At 50.7% G+C, this 18,874-nt stretch overlaps 1 protein-coding gene across 1 annotated transcript in view; it reads right to left on the bottom strand.

The window, feature by feature from the left end:
- Positions 1-18,874, bottom strand: part of LOC310686803 (uncharacterized protein) — a 128,980-nt gene that overhangs the window by 108,413 nt on the left and 1,693 nt on the right. The window contains exon 2 of the mRNA XM_083461058.1: positions 17,754-17,889. The gene's annotated coding sequence lies outside the window, so the exon portion shown is untranslated. The remainder of the gene's footprint in view (positions 1-17,753; positions 17,890-18,874) is intronic.

Genomic DNA, 18,874 nt, shown 5'->3' with positions numbered 1-18,874 from the left:
CCACCTCCAGAAAGGCACACAGGGAACTCACTGCCTTCACTGGTTCCAATTTAAAAGAGAGGAAGAGATGGGAGGAGCCTCCCCATTGTCTTTTCCTTCACAAATCCTGTCTTAAGGGCACATTTAAGATATGAATAGGGTGTGAGGCTGTGACCTGGCACAGATACTAAGTATTTATCATCACAAAAGAATGGCCAGGCTCCCCTGGCAATCCAATCAAGTGACCATTAAACAGGTGTAGCAGGAACCCCCCCACCCCAATCATTCTGTTTGCACAAACTTCACACACACTCACACTCACACACTACATACGCCACATTTCTGTTATAAATTCATAGAAAATCAACCATACATCGGATTTGCACTGTTCCATTTTTTTACTCCATGTGACAAGGACTATCAAAGGGGGGTGGCTTGGTTTCTGGTCAGCCATAATCCCTTCACCATCCCAGCACATCCACAGGAGCCCTGCCCAGTTGCTATGTCAACCCTGATGATCCCAGACAGAAGACAATCAAGATCACAAAGAACAGTGGATTCACCACAGACTGAAACAAATGACAATGATCAGATCTTCCCTCTGGGGGCAGGAAACTGCAAACTCCCCTTTGTCACCTGGAAGTGACTCATGGGCAGGGGGAAAGGAGGAACCAGCTGGGTGACAGGACACTCAGGTTACCACCACAACTCCTCCCTCAACCCCTCCTTTCTGTAATGTATGCATGATGTCAACCCTTTCTGTAATGTATGCATGATGTTTCTGGGGGTGGGCTTGAGCTAGAGGAGGGGAATTTCAAAAGTTTTTATAAGGTCTTGCAGCCCATTGTCTTTCCTCTCTCTTGCAAGTGAAGGGAATACCATGTTGCAACAGTTCAATAAAGGCCAAGCCTACAGGCTGCTGTTTTGCTCCAAGTTATCCTGGTTGGTGTCTTTGTTTTGTCCAAGAGAGCCCTCGGATTTTTCCGGTAACACAGGTAACCTGGCAGACAGGAGGTAAACAAACCACTCAGATTTCTGCTGTAATCCGCCCTTTCTGTAATGTAGGTATGATGTATGGGGGAGGTGGTCTGGGGTTACAGCCTTCTGTGATGGATGTATGATGTATGGAGGGGTGGTCTTGAGCTCCAGGGCAGGGAATTTAAAATCTCTATATGAGGCCTTGTGTGCCATTGTTCTGGGTTCCTCCTCCCTCCTGCGTGTGGTGAGTGAGGACCCTGTTGCAACAGATCAATAAAGATCAGGCTTACTAGTTGTTTTGTTTTAAACGCTTTAAACGCATTAGGATTCAATCCACCATCCCGATGGATTTCTGCCTGGGGCATGTGCTGTCCTTGATCGCCTCCTGCCTCCTAAGGGATCATGGATTATGAATTGGATTCCCCAATTCCAGAGGAGTCATTAGGCGTTGGAACCCAGGAAATCCGTCAAACCATTGACTTGGCGATTATTTGACGTTTCTACAGTTTTCTATACAGTATTGGATAGTTGGAGGAAACAGTCCGATTCATGGCATCCGCTTCTTGCTACAGTTGTATAGGCTGCTTTTCTGAGCCTCTTGGCTGTTGTGCATGGAAGGTGCCTGTGTCAATGGTCACTGTCCCGGCCTTAGTCCGAGGCTGTGGTGGGGACTTGGGGTTTTGGGGGAGTCGTATAACTGCCCCCCCTTCCTGGTTTGAAGAGCACCAATACCTAAAGCACGGACGGACGACTCGTGGCGTAGAGTTGGGGAAGGAAGGATTTTGCAATGTAAACATTGGGGGGGGGGAACCCCACTTAGTAACTGGATTGCCACGATCAGCCCCTCCCCCGCTCTCCTGATCTACAGGAGGAAGAGGGGAGGAGGGAAACCTTCCTCCCCTTCCCCCCAATTCTTTCCCTCCCCTCCCGGCACATCCTCCTCTCACCCCGCCCCCACAACCCCAAATCCCCTCCCCAATATGTTGCTCATCCTCCTCGCCATCCGACCTCTGTTCCGTGAATAGAGGGGGGGATGAGCCCCCCTCCCAACCTGCCTGCTTCTCCCGGAAGTGGAGCTTCTGCGCCGGATTGCTGCTCTGCCCCGTAGCTCTAGGGGCGCGCGCTTTCATAAAGGGGAGGAGGGGCGGCAGGTAAATCCCCCCCACCCACGTGGAGGTTGCAGGAAAGGAAAGGAGAATCGCGAGCGAGGAGAAAGAGGTAAAGGGGTCGCGGGGGAAGGGGGAAGGGGAGAGAAGGATCCAGAGACCCCCTCCAGCTCCCCAAAGCGCCTTTCGTGGGCCCCACCGGCAGGGCCTGGATCCCTGCACTCCTACTCCGAAGGGGGCTTTCCTTGGCCCCTTAGGCGCCCTGGCGGGGGTGGACATGGGGCGCCCACCCAGGGATTCCCCACGAGGACCCCCTTGCCCCGTCCCCCCCCCATAGGCATCCCTGGGGCCCTGTGGGCTCCGTATGGAAAAGGCAGGCCATGAAAGGGTTAACTGCGGCGAGGGACGCCTGGATAGAGACCCCCGTGTGGCTGGTGTTGGGGGGGGCGTCCTCTGGATGGAGAGATGGGAGGCGCAGGGCGAGGGGTGAGCCCCGCCAAGGCGGACTCTGGGTGCAGGGGAGACTCAGGGAAAGAGGGAGGGGGTCGAGGAAGTCGGGGGTGCATCCCTGGGGCGGGGAAGGGCAGCATTGGCGTGGGGGGGGGAGAGACAGAGAGAGAAAGGAAGACCAGTCTGTAGGGAGAGGTCTCCATCGTGGCGCCCAAGGGGAGTCTCCGGAGGTGCCGCCTTGGCTTCTCCCTTCCACCTAGAAATCGACCCCCCCTTCAAGGCGACCAGAGAGGGATCCGTCGAAAGTGGGGGGTCCCGTCCCCCCACCCCTTCCTTCCTGCAAGCTCCATGCTCTTCCCACCCCATAAACCCCTGCCCTGTCCAGACGCAGCAGTTCAAATCCCGAGAGGAAGAGGGGAGGGGAGAGCCCTTTTCAGAAGCCGTTCTCTGTTTCCACAATCCTACCCAGGAAGCAGACAGAAACCTTTTCCTCTCTCTCAGGCTTCCATCTTTGTCTTTTCCACTGCCTGGTTCATTCAGGCTGAGGATAATGTGCACCTGTCATCAGAAACAGGGGTGCAGAGTCCATGGAATGGCTCTCAGCCTTGATATAGAAGTTGCACCTCAAAAGCATTTCTGTTCCTCTTATTCTTTGTAGGCAATATCAGAGTGACTGACAAGCTGAGATTCTTCCTAAAGGACCCATTTTCATGATAGACAGTGTCTGTGGCTGGAGGCTTTACATACAAGGTGTGCCTATACAGGCCAAAGAGTGCCAGTATTAGCACAGGTGAGGTGTGCGACCTCCCCAAATTTACAGACTGTATGTGAATGAGAAGTTGTGGGTGGGATTACAGTGTACGGCAGCCCTGTGATTTTCTCCACCCATAATATTTCTTGAGCTGATATTGCAGTACGAATTCCAAAATAACTGCAAAAAAATCACAATATAATAAGAATGATTGTAGTGTTTCCACGCTGCCTATCTGGCTGGGTTTCACCAGCCACTCTGGGCAGCTTACAGTACCTATAAAAGCCAGTAAAACATCAGACATTAAAAACCTCCCTATACAGGGCTGCCTACAGCTGTCTTCTAAATGTCAGATAGTTGCCCCTTTCCTTGCCATCTGCCTGCTTCCCTGTAACTTCGCTTCTCACGGGGTGTGTGTGGGGGTGAACCAGTAGAAGACCCTCGAAGGAGGACCTAAGTGTACAGACTGAGCGATGGGGGTGGAGACACTCCATCAGGTCTACAGAGAGTGAGGCTGTAGGGCTTTAGGTCAATGATCATGCTCCTCCACAATGATCTCCAAAGCAAGTCCAACATACAGTTAACAGAGTAGGAAAAAACGCTCAGAGACAGCAAAAAATTCCTTCAGCAAATAAATTTGTTACTGAAGGCATAACAGGATTCTATGCCTGAAAAATGCAACCACAGCAATTTAAAGGTCAGCACCAACAATGTGAATTGTGCTCAGAAATGTACTGGAAGTCAGTGAAGATCCTTTCGGATTGGTGTTATGTTGTCTCAGCGGCTGCTCCCATTCTGTTGTCTAGCTGCCACATTCTGGATTAGTTGCAGTTTACGAGTCACCTTCAAAGATGGCCCCATGTATCACATGGCAGTAGTCCAAGCAGGAGATACCGTATTTTTCGCCCCATAAGACGCACCGGCCCATAAGACACACCTAGTTTTTTGGGGGGGAAATAAAGGAAAAAAAATTTATTTCCCCCCCAGGTGCGCTGCGCTACACCAGGAGCTTGGGGCGTGCGGAGCTCAGCGCGCCCCAAGCTTCTGCGTGCCGGCAAGCAGTCCGCTAGCCCTGGGAGAGCCGCGGGGCTCTTCTAGGGCTAGCGGATCGCTGCGCTACACCAGGAGCTTGGGGCGTGCTGAGCTCAGCGCGCCCCAAGCTTCTAGGTGCGCGCAAGCAGTCCGCTAGCCTTGGGAGAGCCACGGGGCTCTCCCAGGGCTAGCGGATCGCTGCGCTACACCAGGAGCTTGGGGCGTGCTGAGCTCAGCGCGCCCCAAGCTTCTAGGTGCGCGCAAGCAGTCCGCTAGCCTTGGGAGAGCCACGGGGCTCTCCCAGGGCTAGCGGATCGCTGCGCTACACCAGGAGCTTGGGGCGTGCTGAGCTCAGCGCGCCCCAAGCTTCTAGGTGCGCGCAAGCAGTCCGCTAGCCTTGGGAGAGCCGCGGGGCTCTCCCAGGGCTAGCGGACCCCTGCGCTACACCAGAAGCTTGGGGCGTGCCGAGCTCACCGCGCCCCAAGCTTCTGCGTGCGCGCAAGCAGTCCGCTAGCCCTGGGAGAGTCGCACGGCTCTCCCAAGGCTAGCGGACTGCTTGCGCGCACCTAGAAGCACAGGCTGCCGCCCCAAGCCTCGCGCACCCGGTGGGACCTCCTGCCGGGTGCGCGAGGGTTGCTGACACTCGCCCGAAGCAGGGGAAGCCCTCCGGAGGGCTCCCCGTGCTTCGGGCGACAGGCTGCCGCCCCAAGCCTCGCGCACCCGGTGGGACCTCCTGCCGGGCGCGCGAGGCTTGCAGGCATTCGCCCCATAAGACGCACCCCGATTTCCCCTTCATTTTTGGAGGGGAAAAAGTGTGTCTTATGGGGCGAAAAATACGGTAACCAGAGCATGCACCACTCTGGGGAGACAGTCTCCAGGCATGGAGGGTCTCAGCCTGCATACCAGATGGAACTGGCAGACAGCTGCCCTGGACACAGAATTGACCTGTGCCTACATGGACAGTTGTGAGTCCAAAATGACCCCCAGGTTGTGCACCTGGTCCTTTTGGGGCACAGTTACCCCAATTGGGTCTAGAGAGTCTCCCACACTTTCCCCCGGGACAGTATTTCTGTCTTGTCAAGATTCAATCTTAATCTGTTAGCCTCCAGACACTCACACAGGACCTTCACTGGTTCCAGTTTAAAAGAGAGGAAGAGCTGGGTATCATCCACATACTGGGGAACACCCAGCCCAAACCCCCTGATGAGCTCTCCCAGCATCTTCATATAGATATTTAAAAGCATGGGGAGAGGACAGAGCCCTGAGGCACCCCACAAGTGAGCTCCCAGGGGTCAGAACACTCATCCCCCAACACCAATTTCTGGACATGGCTCAGGAGGAAGGAGGGGAACCACTGCATAGCAGGGCCCCCAGCTCCCCTAGAGGGTCCAGAAGGATGCCATGGTCAAAGGTCTCCAAAGCCGCTGAGAGATCCAGCAGAACCAGGAAAGAGCTTTCCCCTTGGTCTCTAGCCCATCAGAGATCATCAAGCAGCGCAACCAGGGCAGTTTCAGTCCCATGATGAGGCCTGAATCGCAATCAGAAGGATCATGGTGGCAGAAGCTTTCCTGGTCCTGCAGCCCACAAAAGCTCCAGCCACAAGACGTTCATTAGCTTTGAAGGGGCCACTGGATTTGTGGTCTTTTCTTCAAAAGACAAATATTCTGAATACCTTTACAGTGACGTATGATGTTATTAGCGCTTCTGTTTTCCAGAATTCCCCAGCCCACCAAAGATTTGAGACCCATCAGGTATCCTCCCTGGTTTAGCCGGCCGGTTGAAGCCGTTCCTGGGATTGCAGCCCATTTTGAATGCTGACAGCTTCTGGAAGCCACAGGTGAGAGCTGAGTGGGGACCAATGGTGGAAAAATTACTCCAGAAGGTGGACTACATTTCCTCCACCAAAAGTACTACCGCTCCCGTAACACCCCAAGACATCCTATAATTATGATATTTAATTTTTGTTAAAAAAATGATATTTATTAAATTTCAGAGAAAAAAAGAATTACACAAAAACAAAAAGTAAAAATACAAGAAAAATACAAAATACAGAATAAAAGAATAAAAAACACTTAAAAAGAAAAAAGAAAAATGGATCAATCTTTTCATAGCTTACATTCATATCCTTGTTTCCCTGACCTCTTCATACCTCCCTTTTTTGTATTCCAGTTCAATTAGTTAAGTCAGCAATTTCTTTCCCTCTTTGTTTTCTCATGATCCTTTAACTTAATATACTATAACTTTAAATTTTCATCTGTTATCAATCCTTTTTTACATACACCTTTATAGCATTACTGCTTAAACCACCTAGCTTCATTCCAACATCATTCTAACATTCATTAATTTTGCAATATTTCTGTAAATAGTCTTTAAATTTCTTCCAATCTTCTTCTACCGACTCTTCTCCCTGGTCTCGGATTCTGCCAGTCATTTCCGCCAATTCCATGTAGTCCATCACCTTCATCTGCCATTCTTCCAGAGTGGGTAGGTCTTGTGTCTTCCAATACTTTGCAATAAGTATTCTTGCTGCTGTTGTGGCATACATAAAGAAAGCTCTGTCCTTCTTTGGCACCATTTGGCCGACCATGCCCAGGAGAAAGGCCTCTGGTTTCTTCAGAAAGGTATATTTAAATACCCTTTTCATTTCATTATAAATCATCTCCCAGAAAGCTTTAATCCTTGGGCACGTCCACCAAAGGTGAAAGAATGTACCTTCGGTTTCTTTACATTTCCAACATTTATTATCGGGCAAATGATAGATTTTTGCAAGCTTGACTGGTGTCATGTACCACCTGTATATCATTTTCATAATATTCTCTCTTAAGGCATGACATGCCGTAAACATCATACCTGTGGTCCATAACTATTCCCAGTCAGCCATCATTATGTTATGTCCAACATCTTGTGCCCATTTAATCATAGCAGATTTCACCGTTTCATCCTGAGTATTCCATTTCAACAGCAAGTTATACATTCTTGACAAATTCTTAGTTTTGGGTTCTAACAGTTCTGTTTCCAATTTTGATTTTTCCACCTGGAAGCCAATTTTCTTGTCCAAATTATATGCCTCCATTATCTGATAATAATGAAGCCAGTCTCACACTTTGTTTTTTAATTTTTATAATTATGATATTTAAGACAGATAAGGAATAAACTCATATCTCAAGAAATAACACAACACCAGGTTGTTAATGAATCAGTACTATATATTCAAGGATGAAATTTCCACTAAGTACAGTTGTCAGGGCTGCCGCCCAGTCCCAGCTCACATAGGACCAAGTCAGCCAGCGTTCAGTTTCAAAGAGTCTTTATTGGATTACAGGTTCCATTTCCAAACTGCAACGTGCAGCCCTACTTCTTCTAGGTCAGAACGACGAAGACCCGTCTGAGTCTCCGCCTCTAGCGCACCAGCTTAATACCCTAGCCTTGCTCCACCTCCTGCGCCTTTCCTTCCGTCTCTGGGTCCTCCTGCCCCCCTGGGTCTCTCCTTTCCTACTCTCTTCTGACGCGGACCCCCCTGACCCTTCCGCCTCCTTGCGGCGGGCTTTGGGACTCGGTTCACTCTCTGGGCTGCTGGCTGCGCCAGCTTCCGTTACATTTGAACTTGGCGCGCGCGCCCAACTCTCCACTTTCCTCTTGATCGTTTCCTCGCTCCCCGAGGTGGGCGTGACTACTCCTGACTCATGCCCTCCCTCCTTCTGAAAGTCTCCGGAGCCCGATATCTGGTCCCCTTTCTCCCCGCTGCTCCCGGCTGGGAACGTGGGTCCCGATCTCCAACTGCTGCTTTCTGATCCCTCTCTGGACCCTTCTTCCTGGGGTGTCCCCCTGCTCTCCCCCCTTGCTCTGGCTGCTGGCGCTCCCTTCTGGGAATCCTCGGACTCGCTAGACAGGCTCGGTGATCTCGGGTCGTCATCCCCACTCATCCTTCCTTCGTATTCCTCCCCCTCGCTCTCTGTCTCCTCCCTTCTCTGCGTCTCTGCTCCTGAACCCCTGACATCCATCCCCCCCTCGAAGCCCCCCCCTCCCCCCTCCCCGCTTTCAAGGGTGGTTGGTGGGTGCTCCGTCATCACGGGAGTGAATGTCGGATACAGTTCGCTCCCCGTTGCTGGCCGCCAACTGAAGACCTCCGAGTCTTCCTCCCCGCGTTCGTCAACGGTGGTCTCCTCCGCCTCCATCTCGGTGCCGCCGTGCTCGAAACCAAGGTCCTCCCCGCAAACGTCCATGTCCGTCTCTGCGTCTGTCGCTGGACCTGGTGTCTCCTGCCACTTCCGGCGCCACTGCTCCTCTGGCCGATCGTCCCACCAATACGAGTTGTCGGACGCCGAACCCTCCGGTGACCCCTCTGGGGAACGTGTGCGCGGTGCGGGTTCCCCTTCCGAGTCGAAGCCATGGAACGTGCTGGAGGAAAGCGTGGGCGTGAACAACCAGTCGTCGAAGAAGCCCGCTGGCATAGGTCTGTGTGGGAAAAGGGCATGAAACTCATCCTTGAGCAGGGGTTCCTCCAAGGCGTAGTCCGGCACCCAGCTATTAGTACTGGCCCGGGTGCCCTCCCTTGCTAGTAGATATTCTACTCCGTCTTCCCCCCATCTGGAGTCCAAAATCTCCGTGACTTCGTTGATGGGGTCCTGCTGTGGCAATCTTCCCACCTCCGTCCGCTCCGGAGACTGACTCGGTGCCGTTCCTGGTTCCTGGAACCTGTGCGGTGCCCTGTAGGGAGTGAGCACCGACTTGTGGAACACCAGATGCATCCTGGAACCCTCTGGTAGCACCAGCCGGAAAGCCACCGGGTTGATCTGCGCTTCGACTCGGTATGGACCGAGTTGCTTGTGCCCTAGCTTCCTCTTGGCTAACGATCGGGTCGGCACCGCGTGGGCTGCCAACCAGACCCAGTCTCCCACTCGGATCTCCTCGCCAACTCGCCTGTGCTTGTCAGCTTGGACCTTGTATGCGTGCTTCGCCAGCTCCAGCTGCCGTCTGAGTTGATCGTGGACCTCTTGCAACTCAGATGCGAAAGCGTCCGCCGTCTGTGGTTCCCCTTCCCCCACTCTGTCCAGTCCCGGGAAGGTTCTGGGATTCCTCCCATTGTTGGCGAAGAACGGCGTCACCCCTGTGGATACGTGTTTCGTGTTGTTGTAGGCGAATTCGGCGAGCGGCAGGTAATCCACCCACGTCGCCGGCTGTTGATTGGCATAGCATCTCAGGTACTGCTGCATGATGGCATTGACCCTCTCCGCTTGCCCGTTGGTCTGCGGGTGCCTTGCCGATGTCAGGTTGATCTTGACGTTCAGGAAGCCCATCAGCTTTTGCCAGAAATTCGAGATGAACTGGCGTCCGCGGTCGGACAGTATAGACCGCGGCAGCCCGTGCACTTTGAACACGTGATCTATGAACAATTTGGCTGTTTGTTCTGCCGTGGCCACCTTCGCACACGGTATGAAATGTGCCATCTTGGTGAACAAGTCCACCACCACTAGTACAGCTGTCTTGCCTCTCGAGCTGGGTAGATCCGTGACAAAGTCCAGGGCCACCCTCTCCCATGGTTCAAACGGCGTTTGCAGCGGTTCCAGCAGTCCCGCCGGTGGTTTGTGCACCGGCTTGGCCCTCTGGCAGGTGTCGCACCTCGCGACGTAGTCCGCGACTTCCCCCCTCAGTCTGGGCCACCAAAAGTCTCTTGCGACCAATTCCACCGTTTTTTCTGTGCCAAAGTGCCCGGCCGTGGGTGCGTCGTGCAGCTGCTGCAGTACCCGGGCGCGAAGTTCGTCTCCCGGCACGTAGACGGCCCCTTTACGTAAGAGCAAGCCGTCTCGTATCTGGAACTCGTCGCCCTTCGCCGTGCCCTTGTGCACCTCTGCCATCTTCGCCTGCGCGAATGAGTCGTCCGTCAACGCCCTTCGCACCGCATCCAGGTCTACTGTGGCTGAAGCGCACGCCCACGCTGTTGGCGCGAAGATGTGCATGGCCGCCGCTGGCGTCGCCTCTTCGAGGTACTGCGGTTTTCGGGACAGGGCATCCGCCATGATGTTGGTGTCGCCCGGGACGTACTCAATTCGGAAATTGAAGTCAGCAAAGAACTCCGCCCAACGGATCTGCCTCTGGTTCAGGAACCGAGCCGTGCGCCAGTGCTCCAGATTCTTGTGGTCCGTGCAGACCTGCACCGTGTGCTTGGCGCCGATCAGGAAGTGCCTCCACGCCTTGAAAGCTGCATGAATGGCAAGCAGCTCCCTATCCCAGATGGTGTAGTTCTGCTCCGACTTGCTGAGCTTTCTGGAGTAGAACGCCCCCGGCCTCCAGACCCCCTGCGGGTCCTTCTGCAGCAGTACCGCTCCCACTGCTCTATCGGACGCGTCTGTCTCCACCCTCAGCGGTCTGCTGGGGTCGATATGCAGCAGTTGCTCTTCCGACGCGAAGAGACGCTTGAGTGTCTGAAAGGACCGCTCCGCCTGCTCCGTCCAGATGAATTTCTTTTTCTTGGAGCTTAGCGTGTCCGTAATAGCTGCCGTCTGCATCGCGAACCCCTTGATGAACTTGCGATAGAAATTGGCGAATCCGACAAACCTCTGGACCTCTTTCCGGTTGCGCGGGCTCTTCCAATCCAACACCGCACGAACCTTGGCGCTGTCCATGGCTAGCCCCTTGTCCGACAGCTTGTAACCCAAGAAATCCACCTCCGTCGTGTCGAACTGGCACTTCTCCAGTTTGGCGTACAGTCTATGCTGCTGCAGCCTCTTCAGCACCTCCCGAACGTCCTGGTCGTGTGCTTGCTGCGAGTCAGAGAATATCAGGATGTCATCCAGAAAGCAGACGCACTTCTTGTAGAGGAGTCCCGCCAACACGTGATGCATAAAAGCTTGAAAAACGTGGGAGCCATTTTGCAATCCAAAAGGCATAACTCTATATTCGTAGGTGCCCAGAGGCGTGAACATGGCTGTCTTCCACTCATCGCCCTCCCTCATACGGATGAGATTGTACGCTCCTCGCAGGTCCAACTTGGTGAACACGCGTCCCTTGCGCACCGTCGCCAGCAGGTCGTCAATCCTGGGCATAGGGAAATCGGAGGGCTTGGTCATTCTGTTTAAGAGGCGGTAATCCACGACCAATCTTTTTTGGGGCGTGTCCTTTTTCTTCACGAAGAAAACAGGACTGCCCCCTACTGCGCTGGACTCCCGGATGAAACCGCGCTGCAAATTGTGATCGATGAACTGTTTGAGTTCCTGTAGTTCGTCCTCAGACATGGAATATAGCTTCCCCTTCGGCAGCGTCGCCCCTGGCAGGAGGTCAATCTTGCAGTCATATTGCCTGTGCGGTGGTAGCTTGTCTGCCTCTTTCTCGCAGAAGACCTCCAGAAAGTCCGCGTATTTGTGGGGAACTGCTTGCAACGTTCCCAACTGCAGTTGTGAGTCCTCCTCCTCCCCCTCCTGCCTGGGCAGGATGCAGTGTTCTGCGCAGTAAGAGGAGCCGAAGATCAGCTGTCTCTGGTACCAAGCCAGCGTTGGACTGTGCCTGTCCAGCCAACTCATGCCCAACACAATGGGCGTGTCCGACAGTCGGGTGACATTAAAACTGATGACTTCCCTGTGGTTACCAAGTTGCATCACCATTGGTGGCGTCTGCTTCACCACCTGCCCCCCTAGCAACTCTCTGCCATCCACTGTGACGACTTGCAGGGGCAGAGTGGCAGGCAGCAGCTTTATAGCGTGCTGCTCCACAAAATCCTGTGCTATAAAGTCTGCGTTGCTTCCAGAATCCACAGAAAGCGGCACTTCGATGGTGACTCCATTGGGTAGCTGGAGAGACGCTGTGAGTTGCACTACTGGTTTGGGTGGGAGGGGGTCCGTGGGTTGCAATATCGCTGGGGACTGCTTCACTGATGCGTCTGGCTGGGCCCCAGTGCCTCTGTCTCCAGCCAGACATCGTCGTTTCCCTGCTGGGCTTCGCTGCATTGTGTGGCCACTTTCACCGTTGCGGAGGCTGCAGTGTGCTTGGAGCTCCTCTGGGGACACTCTTTCGCCAAGTGTTGAGGGCTCTCGCATATGTAACACTTCCTGGTCCCTCTAGGAGGTTTAGTCTTGACTGCTGTCGGTGCAGAGGCTCTGCTAGCTGACTGAGCCCTGGCGCCTCCCACTTCCATAGGTTCCACTCCCCCTCCTGGCGGAGGTGTGGATTGCGCACGCGCTGCTTCCCTTGGAACGAAAGAGAAACTTCTCGCTGCTTCGCGCCCTCCACGTCCTTCATCTCTGCACCATGGACGTTCTTCCAGCCTCACCCCCACAGTCAGCGCCCTTTGGACCACCTCCTGCGTGCTTCGGGGCCTCTCCCCCCTCGCAATTTCATCCTTCACAGCAGAGCTGAGACCCTCCCAGAACAGGTCCCTGACTGGGGGCGAGTCCCGGTCCCATTCCAATGCACTGACCAGCGCAAAAAAGCGGGCGTGGTACTGTCGGACGCTCGCCCTCCCTTGTTTCAGTCCATGAATCTCCCGTCGGGCAAGATCCACATCAATGGTAGACAAAAAACATGCATCCATCGCTTTGATAAAGGCATCTGCACTCTGAAGCGCCGGATCTTTATCCCTCCACAAATTGCGCAGCCACGCCTTCGCATCCCCATGCAAATGGGACAGTATAAACCCCACTTTCTCTTGCTCATCTCTAAAGTCTTTTGCCAGCAGTTGCAGTGCGCACATCACATCTGCTCGAAAGTTGGGGTACTGTTGTAAATTCCCATCGAAGTGAGCCACCAGCCCTCCTGCTCTCCGTGCCAACCCAACCCCCTCCGGTCTGGGTCCTGGCTGCCCATGCTTAACCCATGCTTCAAACCTGGCGTGGAGATCTCGGTAGGCGGCTGCCACATCCTCCTCCCTTTTCTTGGATGCCAGTACCTCCGCATTCAATTGGGTAACTGCCTGTTGCAGCGCTGAAACTTTCTCTGCTTCCGTCATCTTTGCCAACCGTCGTGAGCTTGCTCCCACACACCGATCCCCTCCTCCAGCTGCTTCTGTCTCCGCTGCGAGGTATCAGGTGTCAGAAGCTTGAGGGACGGGTCTTACTGTCAGGGCTGCCGCCCAGTCCCAGCTCACATAGGACCAAGTCAGCCAGCGTTCAGTTTCAAAGAGTCTTTATTGGATTACAGGTTCCATTTCCAAACTGCAACGTGCAGCCCTACTTCTTCTAGGTCAGAACGACGAAGACCCGTCTGAGTCTCCGCCTCTAGCGCACCAGCTTAATACCCTAGCCTTGCTCCACCTCCTGCGCCTTTCCTTCCGTCTCTGGGTCCTCCTGCCCCCCTGGGTCTCTCCTTTCCTACTCTCTTCTGACGCGGACCCCCCTGACCCTTCCGCCTCCTTGCGGCGGGCTTTGGGACTCGGTTCACTCTCTGGGCTGCTGGCTGCGCCAGCTTCCGTTACATTTGAACTTGGCGCGCGCGCCCAACTCTCCACTTTCCTCTTGATCGTTTCCTCGCTCCCCGAGGTGGGCGTGACTACTCCTGACTCATGCCCTCCCTCCTTCTGAAAGTCTCCGGAGCCCGATATCTGGTCCCCTTTCTCCCCGCTGCTCCCGGCTGGGAACGTGGGTCCCGATCTCCAACTGCTGCTTTCTGATCCCTCTCTGGACCCTTCTTCCTGGGGTGTCCCCCTGCTCTCCCCCCTTGCTCTGGCTGCTGGCGCTCCCTTCTGGGAATCCTCGGACTCGCTAGACAGGCTCGGTGATCTCGGGTCGTCATCCCCACTCATCCTTCCTTCGTATTCCTCCCCCTCGCTCTCTGTCTCCTCCCTTCTCTGCGTCTCTGCTCCTGAACCCCTGACATATGCATTTGCCTTTCATATCCAGCTTTTTCAGTGCCAGATTAGGATAGTCCTGAGTCAGGAGACGGGCACAAGATCAGGCAGCACATCATTATTATAAGCAACAATGGGGGTGGGTGTTTCCATCCGGGATTCCCATGCGCCAGCTGCTTTTCTTCTGCTTCTCCTGCTCTCTCCATGCAATGCAAGGCATGTAGATGGAGGTCCATCTCCAAGAACAGGAGCTTCCCTGAGACCCATTCAGCTGACCCCAAGCACCAAGCCTTGTCACTAGTTCTCTGACTGACCCAGACCACAGTCGCTGGAAGAGATGTAGGCCTGAGCCTCCCACAATGGCCCATATGGACCTCCTGAGGTCAGTGAGACTGTGCAGGTGATTCATGAAGATCTAGAGGTGGATGGAGGATTATGATGCAGAGGATGGGGAATGTCCAAAGGGATGATGAACCATGGAAAGAGAGGGCCTTTTCATGGAAAGAGAGCAGCTGCCTTTCCTTTGAGGAAACAATTGATTTGAAAAGGCTGTATTCCAAGATCATGCTGCTTTATTAAAGATGACTGAGGATTATGAAAGGTTGCTGATGCATTACTATCATTTGGTGACATTGCATCTTCATTTCCTAAAAACTGGGAACATGGGTAGGAGGCAGGGGAATGTAGGAGAAGCTGAAATAAGAGAAGCTGCTAACGGCGCTTGCTGTGTTCACTTCCCCTTTCTTCTCTTCCTTGAAACCCAAACAGGATTTCCTTTCCTCCCACTTTGAAGAAGGTGATGGAGAAGACATTCAGAATTCTGAGGGATGGGGCACTTTTGTTTCATTAGGTATAGACATTTAAATGTGTGAAATGTGGAATATGCTTCACTGAATGAGCACACATAGCTCACATCAACGACCTCCAACAGGGGAGAAACCATTGAAAGGTATGGAGTGTGGGAAAAGCTTCACTGATAGCGGAAAACTTAGAACACATCAGTGGACTCACATGGGCAAGAAAGGATTCCAATGCAGGGAGTGCGGGAAGAACTTCAGTCAACATGGATACTTAAGTTTACATCAACAGTTTCACACAAGGGAAAAACCTTTTAAATGTCTGGATTGTGGAAAGAGCTTCTGTCGGAGTGATACACTTAGAACACATCAATGGACTCACATGAGGGAGAAACCATATAAATGTATGGAGTGTGGAAACAGCTTTAGTAATAATGGAAGCCTTAGAATACATGAACGGCTTCACACAGGGGAGAAACCACATAAATGTATAGAGTGCGGAAAGAGCTTTACTGATAATGGAAACCTTAGAATACATCAACGGAAAGAGCTTTAGTGATAATATAAATGTATAGAGTGTGGAAAGAGCTTCAGTCAGAATGGAAACCTTAGAAAACATCAAAGGACTCATACATGGGAGAAACCATATAAATGTATGGAGTGTGGAAAGAGCTTCAGTCAGAATGGACACCTCAATAGACACCAGCGAACTCACACAGGGGAGAAACTATATAAATGTATGGAGTGTGGAAAGAGCTTTACTGATGATGGAAACCTCAGAATACATCAACGGACTCATACAGGGGAGAAACCATATAAATGTATGGAGTGCGGAAAGAGCTTCAGTCTGAATGGAAACCTCAATATACATCAACGGACTCACACAGGGGAGAAACCATTTGAATGTCTGGAGTGCGGAAAGAGTTTCAGTCTGAATGGAAACCTCAATATACATCAACGGACTCACACAGGGGAGAAACCATTTGAATGCCTAGAGTGTGGAAAGTTCTTCAGTAAAAATGGAGACCTTAAATTACACCAGCGGATTCACACAGGGGAGAAACCATATAAATGTATGGAGTGTGGAAAGAGCTTCAGTAAGAGTGGAGAGCTCAATATACATAAACGGACTCACACAGGGGAGAAACCATTTAAGTGTATGGAGTGTGGAAAAAACTTCAGTCAGAGTGGACACTTCAATATACACCAGCGAACTCACACAGGGGAGAAACCATATGAATGTATGGAGTGTGGAAACAGCTTTAGTGATAATGGAAAGCTTAGAACACATCAACGGACTCATACAGGGGAGAAACCACATAAATGTATGGAGTGCGGAAAGAGCTTTACTGATAATGGAAACCTTAGAACACATCAACGGACTCATACTGGGGAGAAACCATATAATTGTATGGAGTGTGGAAAGAGCTTCAGTCAGAGTGGAAACCTTAGAAGACATCAACAGACTCACACAGGGGAGAAACCATTTGAATGCCTGTAGTGCGGAAAGTTCTTCAGTCAGAATGGAGGCCTTAAATTACACCAGCGGGTTCACACAGGTGAGAAACCATATAAATGCATGGAGTTTGGAAAGAGCTTCAGGCAGAATGGACACCTTAGAAAACATCAGCAGACACACAGGGGAGAAACTGTTTAAATGTATGGACTGTGGAAGGAGCTGCAGTCAGAGTGGAACCCTTGATTTATGTCAACAAACTCAAACAAAACACAAACCACATAAAAATCAGGAAAGTAGATAGATGTTCAGTTCTAGTGGAAGTTCTACATCAACAGACTCATGGACAGGAAGAACTTTAGGAGTTGAAACCCTGCAAACCATCAACAAAGTCAAAGAGGAGAAGCAGTTTAAATGAAAAGATTGCAAAAAGTGCTTTATTTACAATGGAGTGTTTAAGGAACATCCAGGGACTCTCTCATGAAGAAACCATTTAGATGTATGGAGTGCAGGACATATTCCTTTCAATGTCCACTCATTTCTTCACAGCAATGAACTCAGCAGGAAATCAGTCTTAAACACACGGCGTGTATTTGAAGTTCTTGTGTTTATATGTAAAACTTAACAGCAATGAATTATTGAAGGCAATGTCAAACAATGTGAGTATAATCTAAGAGGTAAAGTACCTTTCGATAGAGAGGATGAATCTGGTTTGTTGGTGGTGAGTGAGGATTAGGGCTGGGCGATATATTGATATCTTGTCCAATACTGGTTTCTAGACCACATCGCAATAACCTTTGAAGAACAACTGATATGGGGCAATGGATAACTCTACTTAGTGGAAACTTCATCCTTTAGTATGTAGTACAGATTCATTAACAACCTGAAGTTGTGTTATTTCTTGAGATATGAATTTATTCCTGATCTGAGCGTTTTTTCCTACTCTCCTAACTATATGTCAGTCTAGGAGATCGTTATGAAGGAGCAAGTTCTGCAACCTAGAGCCCTAAACAGCCTCGGCCCTGTAGACCTGAAGGAGTGTCTCCACCCCCATCCTTCACTCTGAACACTGAGGTTCTCCTCTGAGGGTTTTCTGCTGGTACCCTGCCTTCAGATGTCAAGGAAATGAACAACTACCTGACATTTAGAAGATAGTTGAAGGGAGACCTGTATTAGGAGCTTTTTAATGTTTGATGTTTTACTGTCTTTTATGTGTACTGGAAACCCAACCAGATGGGCAGGGTATAAATACTACAATCATTTGTATTATCTTGTGATTTTTTGGTAGTTATTTTGGAATTTGTAGTGCAAAATTAGTTCAGGAAATTTTTTGGCTGGAGAAAATCACAGGGTTGCCGTAAACAATAATCCCACCCACAAACTCTCATTCACATACAGTCTGTAAATTTGGGAAGGTCACACAGCTCACCTGTGCTAATACTGGCAGTCTTTGGCCTCCATAGGCACACCCTGTGTGTAGAGCCTCCAGCCACAAGCACTGTCTATCATGAAAATGGGTCCTTTGACTGGGAAGTATCTCAGCTTGTCAGTCACCCTGACATTGCCTATAAAAAGTAAGAGGAACAGAAATGCCTTTGAGGCGCACCTTCTATATCAATCCTGAGATCAATTAAATAGGTTCTGCACCCCTGTTTCTGTTGTTGTTTTTTAAAGAATTTTTATTAGAGTTTCAACAAGTTTTTATTATAACCAAACAAAACAACACAATAATAAAAATGTAAAACATAGAAAACAAAAAAAATCATACCAGTTCAAATCTTAATTTCTTGTAACTTATTTTCCCGACTTCCTCACACCTCCCCTTTCTGTATTCCAATTTCTGATTTATTTTCAGCAAATCCCTCCCTTACTTTTAGCCTAATTTTAATATTGCTTATTTTCTTTAAATTAACCATTACCTCAGCTAACCACTTATTTTCTAATCCAGCGTCATTTTCACATTCATTAATTTTGCTATGTTTCTTTACTTATTTCTCATAAAACATTTTTACGTATTCCTTTCAGCTATGTCACCAATGCCACACTATCTTTATATCCTGCATCGCTTTAACATTCTTTTGGAAGCCGCCCAGAGTGGCTGGGGAAACCCAGCCAGATGGGCGGGGTATAAATAATAAATTATTATTATTATTATTATTATTATTATTATTATTATTATTATTATTATTAAAATATTTTGCAATGTTTTTGCAGATAGTCTTTAAATTTCTTCCAATCCTCTTCCGTTTGTTCTTCTCCCGTGTCTCGGATTCTGCCAGTCATTTCTGCCAATTCCATGTAGTCTATCAATTGCATCTGCCATTCTTCCAGGGTGGGCAAATCTTGTGTCTTCCAGTACTTTGCGATAAGTATTCTTGCTGCTGTTGTTGCATACATAAAGAAAATTCTATCCTTCTTTAGCACCATCTGGCCGACAATGCCCAAGAGGAAGGCCTCTGGTTTCTTAAGGAAGGTATAGTTAAATACCTTTTTCAGTTCATTATAGATCATTTCCCAGAAGGCCTTAACCTTTGGGCACGTCCACCAGAG

The sequence above is a fragment of the Podarcis liolepis genome (genome assembly GCF_965112155.1).
Source record: "Podarcis liolepis genome assembly, chromosome: 10".
NCBI lineage: Eukaryota > Metazoa > Chordata > Lepidosauria > Squamata > Lacertidae > Podarcis > Podarcis liolepis.
Note: the sequence above shows the minus strand (reverse complement) of the source record. Positions and strands in the feature narration are given on the sequence as shown.